This window comes from Pyrus communis, chromosome 10 (genome assembly GCF_041283825.1).
Source record: "Pyrus communis isolate YQ-2024b chromosome 10, ASM4128382v1, whole genome shotgun sequence".
NCBI lineage: Eukaryota > Viridiplantae > Streptophyta > Magnoliopsida > Rosales > Rosaceae > Pyrus > Pyrus communis.
In genome coordinates, this window is record NC_142574.1 from 27,994,912 (window position 1) to 28,011,291 (window position 16,380).

The 16,380-nt window shown below is 36.7% G+C and overlaps 1 long non-coding RNA gene and 2 pseudogenes across 2 annotated transcripts; 2 read left to right on the forward strand and 1 right to left on the reverse strand.

Moving 5' to 3' along the window:
* The first annotated feature begins 3,586 nt into the window (after positions 1-3,586).
* LOC148693828 (uncharacterized) lies at positions 3,587-7,262 on the forward strand. Its single transcript, XR_015951906.1, has 4 exons — positions 3,587-3,655; positions 5,608-5,700; positions 6,524-6,637; positions 7,044-7,262. It is a non-coding gene; the product is annotated as an uncharacterized LOC148693828 (long non-coding RNA).
* A 3,153-nt stretch (positions 7,263-10,415) lies between these two features.
* Positions 10,416-13,379, forward strand: LOC137727560 (LOB domain-containing protein 10 pseudogene; annotated as a pseudogene). The gene is made up of 2 exons (XR_015952604.1): positions 10,416-11,284; positions 12,911-13,379. The product of XR_015952604.1 is annotated as an LOB domain-containing protein 10 pseudogene (transcript).
* Positions 13,380-13,800: 421 nt separating this feature from the next.
* On the reverse strand, positions 13,801-15,671 carry LOC137727291 (phenylacetaldehyde synthase pseudogene; annotated as a pseudogene).
* Between the last annotated feature and the right edge of the window lie 709 nt (positions 15,672-16,380).

The following is a 16,380-nucleotide window of genomic DNA, read 5'->3' on the forward strand; positions in this document are numbered from 1 at the left end:
CACCACCCAGGGCCAAAACCATACCCCGGATTGAGGTCTCTCTTCCCTTCATCTTTTTCTTCTCACTTTCCCACTGATTTCCATGTTTATTCCCTGCCTGCCTGTTTTCATCACAAAAAGGAAGAAAAAGAACCCATCCTTTTTTATTCCACCTTTAATTCACTGTTATATTTCTCACCGATTCTGCTCTAATTTCCCAGACAAAAATGGGATTTTTTTGTAAAATCTCAACCGACGAATCACATAGACTTCGGTTCTGAGCTAATGGAGTCTGAGATCAAGGATCTCATGGAGGAGTTGGCATTGACAACTGCGGGACGATCGACTACAGCGAGTTTCTGGCGGCGACGGTGCACTAATTAATTAACAATCTGGACTCTGGAGAGGGTAGAAAATCTGCTGTCGGCGTTCTCGTTTTTCGACAAGGACGAAAGTGGGTTCATCACCATTGATGAGCTAAGGCAAGCCTGCAGGAAGTTTGGATTGGGGTAGCTGCATCTCAGGCCTTCGATTAGGCAACTCTTCCAACAAAGAGAAAAAAATGAGGCCTAAGGAATTTTACCTTGAAAATTGAAAGATTTGAGTCATGGATCTTTAGGTATCGTTTGGTATGCAGACGGGACGGGACGGAATGAGACGGAATAGGACGGGACAGGACGGAACGGAACGGAGAGAGATCAAAGATGCCCTCAGATGGAAACAAGGAGGAAGAAGAAGGAGACGGAGATGTTATAATTTTGTGTTCCACGGATGTGGAACGAGTCGTTCCAGGGGGATGAGGTGGAACGAAAATTCAGCCAAAACTCGTCCCGTGGAACAGCTTGTTCCACCTGTTTTAGGCGCACCAAACGTGGGACGGAACGCCTTGTCCCACTCTGTTCCGTCCCGTCCCACGTACCAAACGGTACCTTAGTGAATGGTCAGATCAATTGATTCCTAGGGTCCTCACATCTCTTTCATTTAAATTTTATAAGCAGTGCATATATACATACATATCAAATGTTTTTTTTTTATTTTTAATTTTGCAAGATCTCGAGTTTCTTTAATTTTGCAAGATCTCGAGTTTCCTTGATCGTTGATCTAAAATAAACTCTTGTAATATGAAAAATGTACGAGACCTAAAATATGTACTGCATGATACACATTTCGTTTATGTTGTAATATTATTCTGCATTTCAAGACTGTCCTTGAATCAAGTGTCATTATTTGAATCACGTGTTCCATGAGTATACTCGATTCTGAAATTTGAAGAAAATGACTACAAGAAAGAGGGGGAAACGATGGGATTGGTGAGATATTTTCTTGCTTTTCTGATTGGGTGCCGTGTAGAGGTAAAAGATGGGATTGGTGAGGGATTTGAGGGAGTTGATTGGCGAGTGAAGAAAAGGGGAGAGGGCACGGGTAGATTTAAAGAAAACAAGGGATAGGGCTTCAGGTTTCCTACAGTCTGTGCTAATTGGATTTTGAAGGGATTCCAAATGGAATTGGATATATTGCTTTTGTTTCATTCTCCTCTACCATATATATTAGTCTTTTCACACATACTCTCGTGTGTGCAGAAGACCTTTAATCACGCACGCACGTAATTCATCACAATATGTTAATGCTGAATTTTGAAGTGATTCCAAATGAAATTGGATATACTCTCGTGTGTGCAGAATGCCTTTAATCACGCACGTACGTAATTCATCACAATATGCTAATGTTGGATTTTGAAGTGATTCCAAATGAAATTGGATATATTGCTTTTGTTTCATTCTTTTCTACCATAAATACTAGATTTTTTCACACACACTCTCTCGTGCGTGCAAAAGGTCTTTAATCACGCAGGTACCTGCGATTTAAGAATTTTTATTTTTATTTTGGCAATTACTAGTACCTGCACCATTAGACTACAGAAGTAAATTCCTTAAACAGGCTGTGCATTTCAAACAAGCCTAGAAGCAACATATATAATTTACCCTGCAAAATAGTGATAAGCCGCACGTACACTCTTCAAAAGAACAAGTTGTCAAATGTATAACAATTAACGAATGCATCTCAAAAATATTAAGTCAGTCCACCATTTATTTTCCTTCATTTTCCCAGCAATCAAACAGACCACACACTGATTAAAGCCTGGTTAGACCAAACCTGCCTCTACTCCCCATTTCTGTATCACAAAATAAAATCCTAAAGCAGTAATGTAATTTTACACAAACTAAATTTGCTATTTTTAAAAGCATCACACGCATATTGTTTTTTCATATAGTCATCATGTACATTTCGTCACAGCTTATCCCTGCTTTAAAAAATTGGAACTATTATTAACACTTTAAAAATCTCATTCTACACTCCTTACAAATGTATTTTTCTTTCTAATTATAAAAAGTTTGGAGTGCTAAATAAGATTATTGGAGTGCTAATAACAATCCCCTAAAAAATAAAATAAAATAAAACCTCTCTCCACTCCACGTCCTCTCTCACTACAAGAAAAATGGCCTTTAGGCACAAAATTAGGGACACAAATGAGGTGTTTGTGTCTGTTTAAACACCAATAGGATGGAACAGTGCTTATTCCGTAATGGGCACCATGTATTGTGCCCAATATGAAGAAAAATAGATACAAACACATTATTGGGCACATAATCATGACTTTTGTGCCTTTAATGTCAGCAATGGAAATTTTTTATTAATTTGCAATGACACCATAAATGTGTGCAGTGTAATTTAATATATTTAAAATAAAGGTAGATTTTTTGTGCCCTTTGTTCAAAATAATGTTTTAAACAAAATAAAAAACACTTTCCTTAATCTTCACACCTCTCACTGTCCTTATTTTCCTTCATTCTGCCTCTTTGTGTTTCCCCATTCAAACCCACCATCTCCTCAATTCCTCCGCCTCTCCTTTCTCTCTCGCTTTTCCTTTCCCAATTGAACCAAGCCTCTCTTCAACCCCAGGCTTTCTCTCTTTCTTTATCATTTTTCCCAAAATTTTCTATTTCCCATCTCTCTTTTGCATTCGGTGGTATCAACGGCTATGTGGGATTTGGTAAGGGGATAGGTTACGAGAAAGAACCATTAACTTGTAGAGAGAGAGAGAGAGAGAGAGAGAGAGAGAGAGCTTGCGGATAGAAGAAGAAGAAGCTTAAAGGTCTGATATGCCACTTCGGATGAACCCTAAAAACCAAAGAAGTAGAAGAGGCTAAGAAATTGAAGCATTCAAATCATGGGTCGAGGAAGATGAGGCAGATACGATCGTCAGATCACAATTTTCTCGCCCGAAGGTTGCCTCTTCCAAATCGGTATGTGAAAATCTCCAATCCCTTCTGTGTGATTTCTCTGATTTGAATCTCGGATGGTTTCTCATGAAGGGCAGATTTATGGGTTTTTGGTTTTTTAAGGTTTCATGTTTTGGAAATTTTCTTTCTTTTTTGGGTATAAATCTCGAGGTTTTGGGGGTTTTTACAGTAGTGGCTTTTTGGAAATTCAAATTCTTGCATTCGCAAATCCATGTAAAACCCTTCAATTTTGTTTTGTTTTACCTTTTGAGGTATGATTTTATAGAAATTAATGGTTGGAATTAACTTTGGTAATCTTGATTTTAGTTTGGTTCAGCTAGGTGAGTCCACCTACTATGGTGAAGATGGAAGATGCTAAATTTTGCTTGATGGAGGTAAATTTTGCTCAACTTTACTTATTTCTTATTGTGAATTTAATACATATGTAGTTGCCCTGTTTGGCTTTGGGGTTTTGATTTGGGGAATTACCATTGATAGATAGCATTCAAGCAAGATGAAACTTATACGCACATATTTTTTTTGGGTAAAGTACAAAAAATTACCTTAATTATTGGTGTCACGACATCATACCTTATCTTTTAAAATTGACAATGTCATATCTCATCTTTAGAATTTGTGTTAATGTTATACCTTCCATTAGCTTGACCGTTTATTTAACAGTTAAATGCTAATGTGGCTTGATCCGGGACCTATTTTTTATTAAAAAAATTAATAAAATATTATTAAAAACAAAAAGATCATTTAATATTATTTAAATATTAAAATAATAAAAAAGTACATAAAAAAATAAAAAATAATCCTCTCCTTTCGTCCCTCCCTCCTCTCTCTCTTCCCTATCTTCCTGCAACCCGAAGAAGGAGGAAGAAAAAGAAGAAGAAGAAGAAGAAGAAGAAGAAGAAGAAGAAGAAGAAGAGAGAAAAAAAAAAAAAAACCCCAAACCAAACCCAGTTCATCCCCCTTCCCCTCACCACAAACCCAACCCCCTGCAACCCAAAAAGAAGGAGGAGGAAGAAGAAGAAAAAAAAAAAAAAACCCCAACCCAACCCGAAGGAGGAAGAAGAAGAAGAAAGAAGAAGAGGAAGAAGAAAAAGACAGAAAAAAGAAAAAAAAAGGGAAACCCAGTTCGTCCTCCCCCCCCCCCCCCCCCGGGCGCCCGCGGGGAGCAAATCTTCTAGAGAGCGTACCCTTTCTCTCTATTTAGATTTTTTTGTTTTTATTAGAAGAGAGAAAGGGTACGTCTCTCCCGCACCCACCTTCTTCCCCCCACACCCATTCCCCCCCCCCCCCCATTTTCTCCGCGCCCAAGTTCTCAACCTTCGGAATCGGCCTGGCGAAGGTTTCCCGATTCCACCTCAACGGGATCTGGGTTTTTTTTTTTTTTTTGGGTTGCAGGTAATTGTGCGAGGTTGGGTGCAGAGGATGGGTGCGGAGAGTGGTTGCGGGGAGAAGAGGGGGTGGGGAGTGGGGAAAACAAATTGGTGTGTTTTTTTTTTTTTTTGTTTCTCTTTTTTTTTCTTTTCTGGGTTGCAGTTGCAGTTGCAAAAAGGGAGAAGAAGATGAAGATGGGGGGAAGAGAGAGAAGGGGTGGGGGGAAGGGGACGAACTGATGTTGGTTTTTGTTTTTTTTTTTTTTAATAACTTTTCTTTATTATTTTAATATTTAAAATATTAAATGATTTTTTTTAGTTTTTAATATTTTTTAATAAAAAATGGGTCCCGGATCAAACCACATCAGTATTTAACTAAGAAATAAACGACCAAGCTAACGGAAGGTATAACATTGACACAAATTCGTAAGATGAGGTATGACATTGTTAATTTTAAAAAATGAGGTATCAAAGTGTCGTGACACCAATAATTGAGGTAGTTTTTTGTACTTTACCCTATTTTTTTTTCCATAGTCCTCTTCTGCCATCTCTTATTTAGATTTTTCATATAATAGACAAAAGAGAAGGATTTTCCTTTTGTATTCTACTAAACTATAACAAACTAGTTAATTGCTAATACATCCCCTCGCGACCCTTTTTTTGGATTTAGGTTCTGAAAGTAAAGGTTTTTTTACATAGAATACATCTTAACCATGCTTTCATCTGTATGTTTGATTAAGTATAGAATTTTTTTTTTTCAAACCATCTTTGTCAATTGTGTAGGGATTGTTTGAAGTGCTTGGTTATCTTGGGGGTTTGGTTCATTTGAAAAGTTAAATCAAATTGAAAGTAATAAATTATTTTTGACAAGTTGGTGCTTTCTTACGTCCCATTATATCTATTTGCTCCCTCCTAATCTTTAAAAAAATGTCCTTAATTTTATTTATTGTATGATACAGGAAAAATGGAAAGGGAATATGAGATGGTATTGAACAAGACCTTGCAAAACATCTGCCTACTTGATTCAAATACCACAACCTCAGTTATTTTAGGTGAGGTGCTTTATTTATATGAAAATCTTTGTCTGAAATATCTTAGGCATTGTGTCAGCAGCTTGAGAAGATTGTAAAACAGTACATGGAGCCTTTATATCTTTTGCTTTACTCACATATTTGTTTCATTGGAATTAAACTTGCATGTACAAATTTATGCCAAGGAAAGGTCACATGCTCTTAACCCCTTCCCCTCCTCTATCATTAGTTGTTAAACGATCTATTCGTATGATTTTTTTTTTCTTTCAATTTATAATTTTTAATCCGTGTCTATTCCTTCTAATCTCATCCACCCTACATCCCCTATGTCTTTGTCCATATTCTTCTTAGTGAGTCAATGATTAATTTTCATGGGCTGTGAAAAATTTTTTAATGAAAATTTTGATGGATGAAATTGGTCTATGTAAAAAAAAAAGGGAGCTTTTGGGTCAGATTTGTTGAGAACCTGTATAAAAAGGAACTTGATTTGAGACAGAGAAGAGAAGATGGTATGGACGTGTGCTTAATATTTTTCGTGAGTAACACTCTTTTTACATTTCATAAACACCATTCAATAAATTTGAGTAAAGGTTTTGTTCAATTCAATTTCATTAGTTTGATTCTAATTCAGTGAATAAAATTTCTTTCATAGTTCATTCAATTTGCTTCATTTTCTGATTTGGATTTTATAAGTGAGTAAAGTTTCTGTTTGTTTGCTTGCTGCAATTATTGAACTTATACCGCTACAATATTTGTTTTCCTTCTATTTTGTCTTCTGCATTATGTCTATGTAGAACTACCATTTGGATCAAGTGAATGACAACTTTCATGTATATTTTTGTAGCATCTACACATGATCAAGACATCTTCAGCTTCGATGAGGACGAGCAACATTGTAATGGATTCAAAGAAGTATTGACACGATATGGAGACATTGTTCCCCATCTTTGACTCGCAGGTACTGCGGCCTCTAGCCATTGTAAGGGTTAATCTGTATTTTTTTTGTTTCTTATTGCAAGACCTATGTTTTTTGGACCAACTATTAAGATGGCCATGACAAAAACAGAAACCTCACCTTCCATTTCCCTCAAAATAACTTCCATTTTAAATTGCAACCTTCAGTTGAACCACTGCTTAGTTCTCTCAGAAACTACTAATGAGAACATCTTGTGAAAATTGCAAATATGGTGCACATTCAAAGAAAATCTTAATCCTAGAAGAGGCTGGGTTTCTTGGTGAGTTTTATGGCCGATTTCGTGTTGGTCATCTTTTGGTTTGAATATTATGTTTTTAGAATTGTAAATTTTCCAAATGGATTTTCTATGCAAATTTTGCTTTAGTGATTTGGGGGGTTTTGTTTCTAGGAGGAGATCAGCTTGCTGGTGATGAGGATATGCAACAGCAGGGGTGGTATGATGATGCATTTGCATTTGATAATAAATGCGATGAAATTGACTGGTAATTAACAATATTACCATTTAGATGTCTTCGGTTGTTGTTCTTATTGAAAGTATTTAGTTGAATTCTACCATTTACAGCGAACCATGTAAACAATGATATGTAATTATGAGAGGAGAGATTTAATGGCATTACCATGTTTTGAGTTCGATTCAATGATGCAAACTGTTAATTTCCTTTGCGGGTACTTTTATTTCAAGATTTTGCACTTTTCTTTCAATCCCGCAGCATTGCGCGGGCATTCATTGGTAGTTGTATATAAGATGCATTTTTTTCTTTAATTATTCTTACTAAAGACTAAAGAGTACCGGCTTTTGTTTGTGTATTTGTCTTGTTACCAGAGATTTGGAATTACCAACAGTTAAGACTAATTTTCTCCATTGTTTAGTTGTATATTTGTGAATATTCTATTTATCCATTGTTTCCAACAGTTAAGACTCATTTTCTCCTTTAAAATTGCAAGTTTATTGATGATGCATACTAGATGTGTCATTAAAATAAGCAACTCACTTTGACCCTAAATAATATGCAAACTTATATATTTTTTCGATTCAAGTTTTATTGTATTAGAGATAAAATATGTAACATTACATTATGTTTGTGAGATTGGGAATGTGTTGTAGGCCTTTTCATTTTCAAAAAATTAAAAATTTTCATTTCCTCAATTTTAGTTTCAAATTTTTTTTTTTAAATATTTAATTCATGTTGGCACAATTACAATATGAAGTGCCAACTTGTCTGGAAAAGGTTATCTGACAAGTTATAAAAAAACGAGGCACAAATATACCACTATTTGTGCCTGCCTCCTTGAGCACCAAACAGTCTATTGTGCTCTTTTAGCAAACGCAACACCTATAGAGGACACAAATAGAAATATAGATGATGCACTATTGCTATTGGTCTATGGACACATATGTTGGTGCTCTTTGGCCTCAAGGGGCACAAATAATTTATTGCGCGCAATGACCATATTTTTTGTAGTGTCTCTCCCTTTCTCATTCCCATTCTAAACATGTTTTCACACATGTATGTGGGCATATACTAGTATTTAATTAATAAAATGCATAATTAATTTTAAGCGCTTAAATCTAGTTATCAGTAAAAAGTAAGGGTAATCTAGGGCGACCAAATTTATAAACTAAATTTGTAAACCAAATGATGTGGATGTTGATAATTGGATTATTACTTAAGTGTTGATTAACATGTTTATTTTTTTATTGGTGACACATCATTTGGTTTGCAAATTTGGTTCAAAATTTTGGTCTCCCTAGCATTATCCAAAAAGTAAAAGGAGAATGCTAGGTAGACCAAACTTTTAAACTAAATTTGCAAACCAAATGATGTGTCACGAATAAGAATTAATCATGTTAATCAACACTTAAGTAATAATCAACCACCATGGGATGATCCAGTGGTGGGAGATGAATTTCAAGCCCGTATTTCATACGGCACACCCTTGGTTCGATTCTTAGCACTGGCGAATCACACGATGGTGGTGAGGAGAGGTTAAAATGTCTCTTAGAGTCTTCCCGGGTCTCGGAAGGGTAGATTGCCATGACGAAACCACTAGCTGGTTTTTTTTTTGTTTTTTTTTATTTTTTTTATTTTTTATAAGAAACACTTAATATCAACAACCACATCATTTGATTTACAATTTAATCTCCTTAACACTACCCAAAGTAAAAACAATGTCAAGTCTTAATACAATAAAAAAAATTAAAAAATAAACAAACGCCCAGCCACCAGAAGGAGCCGAATCACACCTAACTCCGGCAGCCTCCCAATCCTACCGGCCGGCTCCTTCCGCTACAAACGAAATTTGGGATATCGGTTATGTAACCCACTTTTGGATTCATATAAAACCTTTCAGGATTAGGAAGAAAACCCATATAGGATTTCAAGACAACCCCAAATCCACTCCATAAATTTGCCTTAATAGGAATTGGAAGGGGTTCATACCGTACCGACCCAGGATAGATGCAAATACATGCCTTTTAATTGATTTACCACAGCTGAACGATGGGTAGTCACTTTTCATAAAAAAGAAACCCTCAAATTTTGCTCTAAACTTTCATAACATCACTTTAGTTGATGCTCCATTACAGCTTATGTGTTAAAACATTGAATTGAATGATGCTCATTTATAGGGTAAACGCATCTATATATGCATCACAAACCTTTAAATTTAAAGACTAGAGTTCCTTTAACAATTGAGTTGACGGTCTCATCATAATCAAAATTATGTTGTTGATGACAACTTTTGGCAACAAGGCAAACTTTATAGCATTTATTGGTGCCAATGCCATTTTAATTGCACTTGATACGGAATAGAGACTTGAAAACTCTCATCACGTCCCAAATCAAATTTCGTCAACAGAAAGAGGAATATGGAATGTCTTGAGGAATATGGAATGTCTTGTTGAGTTTATTATAATCAAGTTTCATATGGTTAAGGGAAGTGTTACTGGCACTCCAAAAATCTTATTCTACACTCCTCACAAGTGTATTTTTCTTTCCTAATATAGAAAGTTTAGAGTGTAGAATGAGATTTTTGGAGTGCTAATAACAATTCTCATGGTTAATATGGTACTATATATATATATATGTATGTATGTATATATACCTTATATATTATTTTGCCTAGTTACTTTCTATATTAACATAACTACCCCATTAAAGATTTTTGGAATGCTACTAACGACATCTATTAACATATCACATCTATATATACCATATATATAGATTCTGCCAGTTATACTTCTTATCAGTAGCAGAGGCCCCGGAGGAGAAAAAATAATCAGTCTCTCGCTTCCCCTCTTCACTCTCTTAAACACTTCCCTCTAACTAATTCATCTCACTTCTTCTCATCGAAAGACAGAAAGACGAAGAGGCGACAAAGGAAATTCGAAATTGTGGAGATATCGCTTCGCCTGTTTATATAAAAAATTCTTCCTCGCTGCTTTCTTCATTGTCTAGCTAGGGTTAGGGTTTTCTTTTTCTTTTCCTTTTTTTTTTTTTTTTTTTTTGTCAAAGGTTAGGGTTTTCTTTTTCCAATAGACTCAAAATTTAGCTGTAGAACTCTAAAATTATTCTCATCGTGGGTTAAAGAATAAGGATCATAAATAAATGCATTAAATTTAGGGTTGATTACGAACTAATTATTTTCCTTTTCTTAATCCCAATTCTCCTAGGGGTGTATTTGATTGGGATTTTAGGAATTTTAATTCTTTTACTGAATATTTATCGTTCTCTGACAATTAATTTATGCAAATGAAATGATCACTGATTATTGTTCTTGTTAATTCCTCTTTGCAGTTTGTTGTGACAAATCAAGTAAAACCTAAAAAAAAATGTCGTCGAACACTCATTCACCGTGCGCTGCGTGCAAGTTTCAACGGCGAAAATGTACGCAAGAATGTGTGTTCGCCCCCTATTTCCCACCAGACCAACCTCAAAAATTCGCTAACGTTCACACGGTTTACGGTGCGAGCAACGTCGGTAAGATCCTGAACGAACTCAATGTTGCATACCGTGAAGATGCCGTGACGTCATTGGCCTATGAGGCAGAGGCTCGTCTTCGGGACCCAGTGTATGGGTGTGTTGGTTTCATCTCATTTCTCCAGAACAGGCTTAAGCAAGTCCAGACTGATCTCTACAACGCCAAGAAAGATCTGTCTGCCTATATTGGCCCTCAGGCATTGATGATCCCTCTGTTGGGGGCTAGCACTGGCCCTCCGCCCCAGCAGGGCTGCAGGGGAGGCCAGCTTTTGATTCGCGACCAACATCAGCAGCAACTGTTCGAGGCTCATCAGCAAGAGCTAGTGAGGTTCAATATCAATGGGATGGACGCCGCAGCGAGTTTGGTTAATGGAAATGGGTTTAATCAGATTCCCGCAGCTGCAGCTAGTAATGGTGTGGTGTCTGGTTCATTGGGTTTGGGTGGAGCTTTTGATAATAACCATTATAACCAGATCGAACAACAAGCAGCTGCACATCACCAGAATTCCCTAGACCATCAGCTTCAGGCTCAGCTGATGCTCCAACCACACCCGGCGGCCCTGGAATCACAGCAGAAATCAGATGGCGAGGGGAGTTGAGATTCTCCCTTGCATGCCTGCCTTCTTCAATAAACAATTTCCCATCCTTGGTATGTACTATGTACGTAGTACACTTTCTTTATTAATTCATCCATAGATCGATAGAGTAAAATTGTACTATAAATTAAAAGAAAGTTGTTATTAGCTCTCCAAAATGATTATCCTGCACTCCAATTTTATAAACATATAAATAAAATTTGTATAGAAAGTATGTGATTATTTTTGAAGTGTCAATAACAGCTCCAACACCAAAATAAACAAATTAAAATTCTGGTTATTTTTCCTGTTTGGTGGTTTTCTACTGGTTTTATTTGCATTAAGTGATTGTGGTCTTAGGTTTAAGTTTGTGCCCATAAAAGTGCTTCAGAATTAGATGTATGCTTTTCTTAAACGGGCAAATGTTATATAATGCTTTGACGTGCAATTCGAATTAATGTTCCACGACTAAACTTTTAGCCATATCATCTTCTCAATTCTGTAAGATTTTTTTGCCGATAATTGGCATTGTATATGGATTCTTACTGGAAAAGCCCTATTATCTGATACATATTCTTCCGTCAGTAAAGCATCATTTGCATGCCAAAGTGTGTGTGGGAACAAAACTGATTAGAAATATGGACTTCTTACTTTATTTTTCTAACAAAGGGGAGTTGAAGTATCAATTGTTTGGTACTTAATTTGAAACCAATTTATAGTTTTAGGAAATGATGAATGTAAATATTGAAGCTAATACTCCTTGATTTCAAAAACAAAAAATAGATCCAAAAGGATACGAAACATGACCTAAACTTCGATCGTAGACGGTTTCTTAGGATTCATGAACAATATTTGATCACCAGCGTACTCTTAATAAGCTTATTGCCATTTATTATTTCTTCAAGGTCTACGTATTTACGTATTTGCTGTGCAAAATCAGTTCTTTAAATTTCTTTTCTATTTCCTTTTTTGCAGAGAAGAGTGTTTTTCTTTGCTCATTGTGGTGAGAAAGTTTGTTTCTGTGTTTTGTGTGCTTTGAATTTGTCTTTGAATTTGCCTTAGTCACTTGAGTTGCAAGCTATTAGCCCAGTTGTGTGCATGCTTTGTATTTGTAATTTGTCCTTTCTATATAGGAAAGGCTCGCACATAAACCACTCACAACCTAGAGCTCCAACTACACCATTGTACTCTATCAAATTTCTCACACGTTCATGATGAGTAACAATCTTTGGCTCTCAAGTTTCTCCTACATTCATTAGTTTGGTGTTTTCTTAAACCTTTGCACCCTTTTGTGTTGGGTTCTCCTGGCACAATCACTTTCTCTTGACAGCAACCGCCCCTTGACAGAGACACTCTCTCTTGTTGCCTTTGATACGGGAGATTCTTGTGTGCTCTGGAGTACTCGGTACTACTAGTGTTTTAACCATTAGATGTACTCATATACTTCTTTGCTTTATCTTTTGTATATTGAAGTTTTCCTTCAGGTTTTATCTTATATAATTTTGTTGATGAAATGCAAGACATCATGACAAAAACATAGAAGGATGCTATATGTATCAAAGGAAAATTTTGAATTTGCTACAACATAGAGGTTTAGAACTGCGGAATGTCTTTCAGTACATTGTAAAACTACTCCCGTGATTTATTAATTAAATGATTATTGCTTTACTTATTTCCTCATTCCCCTCCACTCTTTGCAGTTTAATTTGTAAGTCCAGCACAGAGATTAAGATACATACTGAAAGATAACTCCATTTATGAGACTCCACGAAGATGTGCAAGTGTAGCCAAACACTATAAGTTGGTGAGGGATTGGTTTCGAGCTTAAAGAAAAACTCTGCTTGGTGATGTGATTGAATTGTAAAATTATGTTCTTGAGCAAAGACTTTCTTCCGATATGCATTCTCCATTGGTTTTCTAGTCTATTACTTGTGTTGTCGCAGTGGTTGGCTGGTTGGCTTTGACATTTTACAACGACACTTGTTGTTATTGGTAATAAGCAGTAGTTATTCGTTGTAGTAGTTCTTAGACCCCACTTAATGTGACAGTCGTACTATGTGTTCTGGAGGTCCTATATATGTTTTTAACAAATAAGAGACTTTCATCATGTATTAAGATGAGTTGGGAACCACAATTTGAAAAAATTGTTACTGCATACCTTTACATTCATTGTGATTGTCTCGTTTAGTTATGTATGGAGTATCTAAACATCTTTTTATTTCTTGTATGCCAATTTTACATGTATTAATCAACTTTTTCAGAAACATTTAGAGCTCTGGACCCTAAACCACTACTAGAAATCTTGGCATAGGGCACCTTTTTTGAAGTGTGGATATGGCATGTTAGACATCTGTTTAAGGTGCCCACTGAGCATTAGGCACCAAGTGCGCACACTACCATCAAGAGTTCCCTATAACATAGTTTCTAAAGATCATTAGGCACCAAAACCATCTTCGCGTAAGAAAGCCTTGCCCTATGCCAACATTTCTTGCAGTGAGCCCTTAGCAAATAAACTTTCATGATAACAAGATTGGAGAGATAACACCTATCGTGTTACATTCCACTCAGCAATAAAGTTTTCGATTGTCACTTTAAAAAAATTATCGTGCACCCCACTTTTATTTGCATAAGAAAAAGTACAACTCATCCCTGATATAAAGGGTTTAGTCCCAGTTGAATTTCTACTAAACAAATTAAACACCCCTAGACATGTCTAGCAATACATGCTGAAGATGGCATCTGCATGCTCTTTCACCACCTTCCAAGCTATGACTACGTGTTTTTCCTCCGTGAGAGTTGCACCAATTACACAACGTAACACATACATACCTCGCACCACAGCATGAGTCATGTACACACGACCTGACCCATTGATGGCCTCAAGTAACCCGCAATTCACCTCGTTAATTACACGGTTTTCATCACTGGGAGTTGGAGCCTTGTTGATAATTGCCGACGGCAAAACCCTGAAACAAACCAAAGAGAAATTCCTCGGGACAACAACTTCAAACCTTTTTTCCATCCCCACAAGGCCTTCAAAACGCTTGGCCATTTTTACATCACTTCTAATAAAGTTTCTAAGGTTTTCCACTCCATAGCTTCTAAGCACAAGCCATAGCTTCATGGCCGGAAACCCTTGGGTTAAGGCTATTTGCCAGTCTTTGTAGTCCACCACTTGCTTTGAATCTGTGGCCTTGTTCCTCAACCCCTCAAGATTCACAGACATCGAGTTTGTCAATGCACTTGGATTCTTAACCCAAAGGCTGCAACAATTGAGAGTAGTGAAGAACCATTTATGCGCACTGAGACTGAACGAATTTGCACCCTCAATTCCATCAATAAAATGACGAAACTCAGGGCAAATGCAAGCATTCCCGGCATATGCAGCGTCCACATGAACCCACATGCCATAATCTTTTGCAACATCGCATAGTGGCCCCAATGGATCAACGGCAGTGGTTGTGGTTGTTCCTACTGTGGCACATACATAAAATGGAACCAACCCAGATTTCACGTCTGAACAAATCGCCAATTGTAGCAATTCGGGTGAGAGTGCAAATGATGATGATCTTGTAGTCTCAATGGCCCGAAAATTTTTCGAGTGGATTCCATCAATTTGAGAAACTTTTTGGAGTGCACTATGTGTTTGATCTGATCAATACACTACTAACTTTCCTATATTCTCTTTACCGATTTGACTTAAGATTTGATCTCTTGCAGCTACCATGGTGCAAACTACGGACTCATGCGTACTCCCATGTAACACACCACCACCATTGTCAGAGAAAAGAAAAGACTTGGGAAGTTTGAGTATGTCTCCAAGCCAATCCATGACTATGGTTTCAAGCTCAGTTGCATCTGGTGATGCCATCCAGTTGAACCCCACGACATTGAACCCCGTGGTGAGCATTTCACCGAGGAATCCTGCGGTGCTGATAGTTGCAGGGAAGTAGGCAAAGTGGTTAGGGTTTTGCCAATGTGTTATGCCAGGAACAATATGGTCCTGAACATCTTGGAGGATGGCTTCTATGGGTTCAGGGTGATATGGGGCAGATTCTGGCAAACGTTTTCGGAGATAGCCCGGTTGGACTTGGCTTAGAACCGGGTGTTTCTGTATGTTTTGTTAATAATCTGCAGTGAAGTCTATCATCATGTGTCCTTGTCTCCTGAACTCCACAAGTTCCAGAGGGTTTTTAGTCATGTGGTGGGCAGAGTTGTTTTCAGGTGGATTGTCAATATTTAAGCTACCCATTTGGATATTGAGGACGTACTAAAACTCAATTACGAAAACACGAAGTAGAAGACGAAATCAAAATGGCTTTTGAGTAGTAGTACTTGAGTTCCAGGGTACAAGGATATATGTATTGGTTTGTTTATATAGATGTATTTCAAAATAAAATCCGATCACACATACAACTTGGGGACATGTGTTCCATATCACTCAATATAATTATGCGTTCGACTAATTTTAGCCTCACACATGAGTAAAATTTCAAGGACTTTCTTTTGTAATACTAAGACTTGCATGCATTGCAAGGCTTGAATGCTCTAACATTAACAAGGAAATAAGAATCTGGCCAAACTCTGGTACTTTGCCTATAGTAGAATTAATCAAAATTCATATCTTAGTACGTTGTTGTGTAGTACAATTCTCTCAAGGGCCAAATCGAGGCACATATAGAAGGTGGGCAATTGCTTCTGCCGAGAGTTTTGGACGTTTTGCTAATTTGTTTGGCTGGAGAATAATGATATGTCTTGTCCAATAAATAGTTTTATTCCACTTATTTTTCCAATGTTAAGATAATTCTGTGAACCATTCATTTTTTATATGCTTAACAATATGGGTTTGTAACTAATTAGTAGGGCAATAAAATAAGGATCGTGTTATACACACAATTATTTTTACTTTTCACATATATTTTTCAATTTTCGACTGTCAAATCGAATAAATTGAAGAAGATTAATCGCAAAAAACTAATAAGGATTTTTCAGAGGTAAAAATAAGTGTGAAAAATATTATCCTAAAGTAACTGATTATATGATAAAATTGAGTCTAGCTCTAGGCCAACAGGACACACTCTACCCGCCACGGGAAGGTAGCAAACACCAAATGATTTGAAATATGATAACTAGGTGGGCAATTGCTTCTGCCGGGACTTTTGGACGTTTT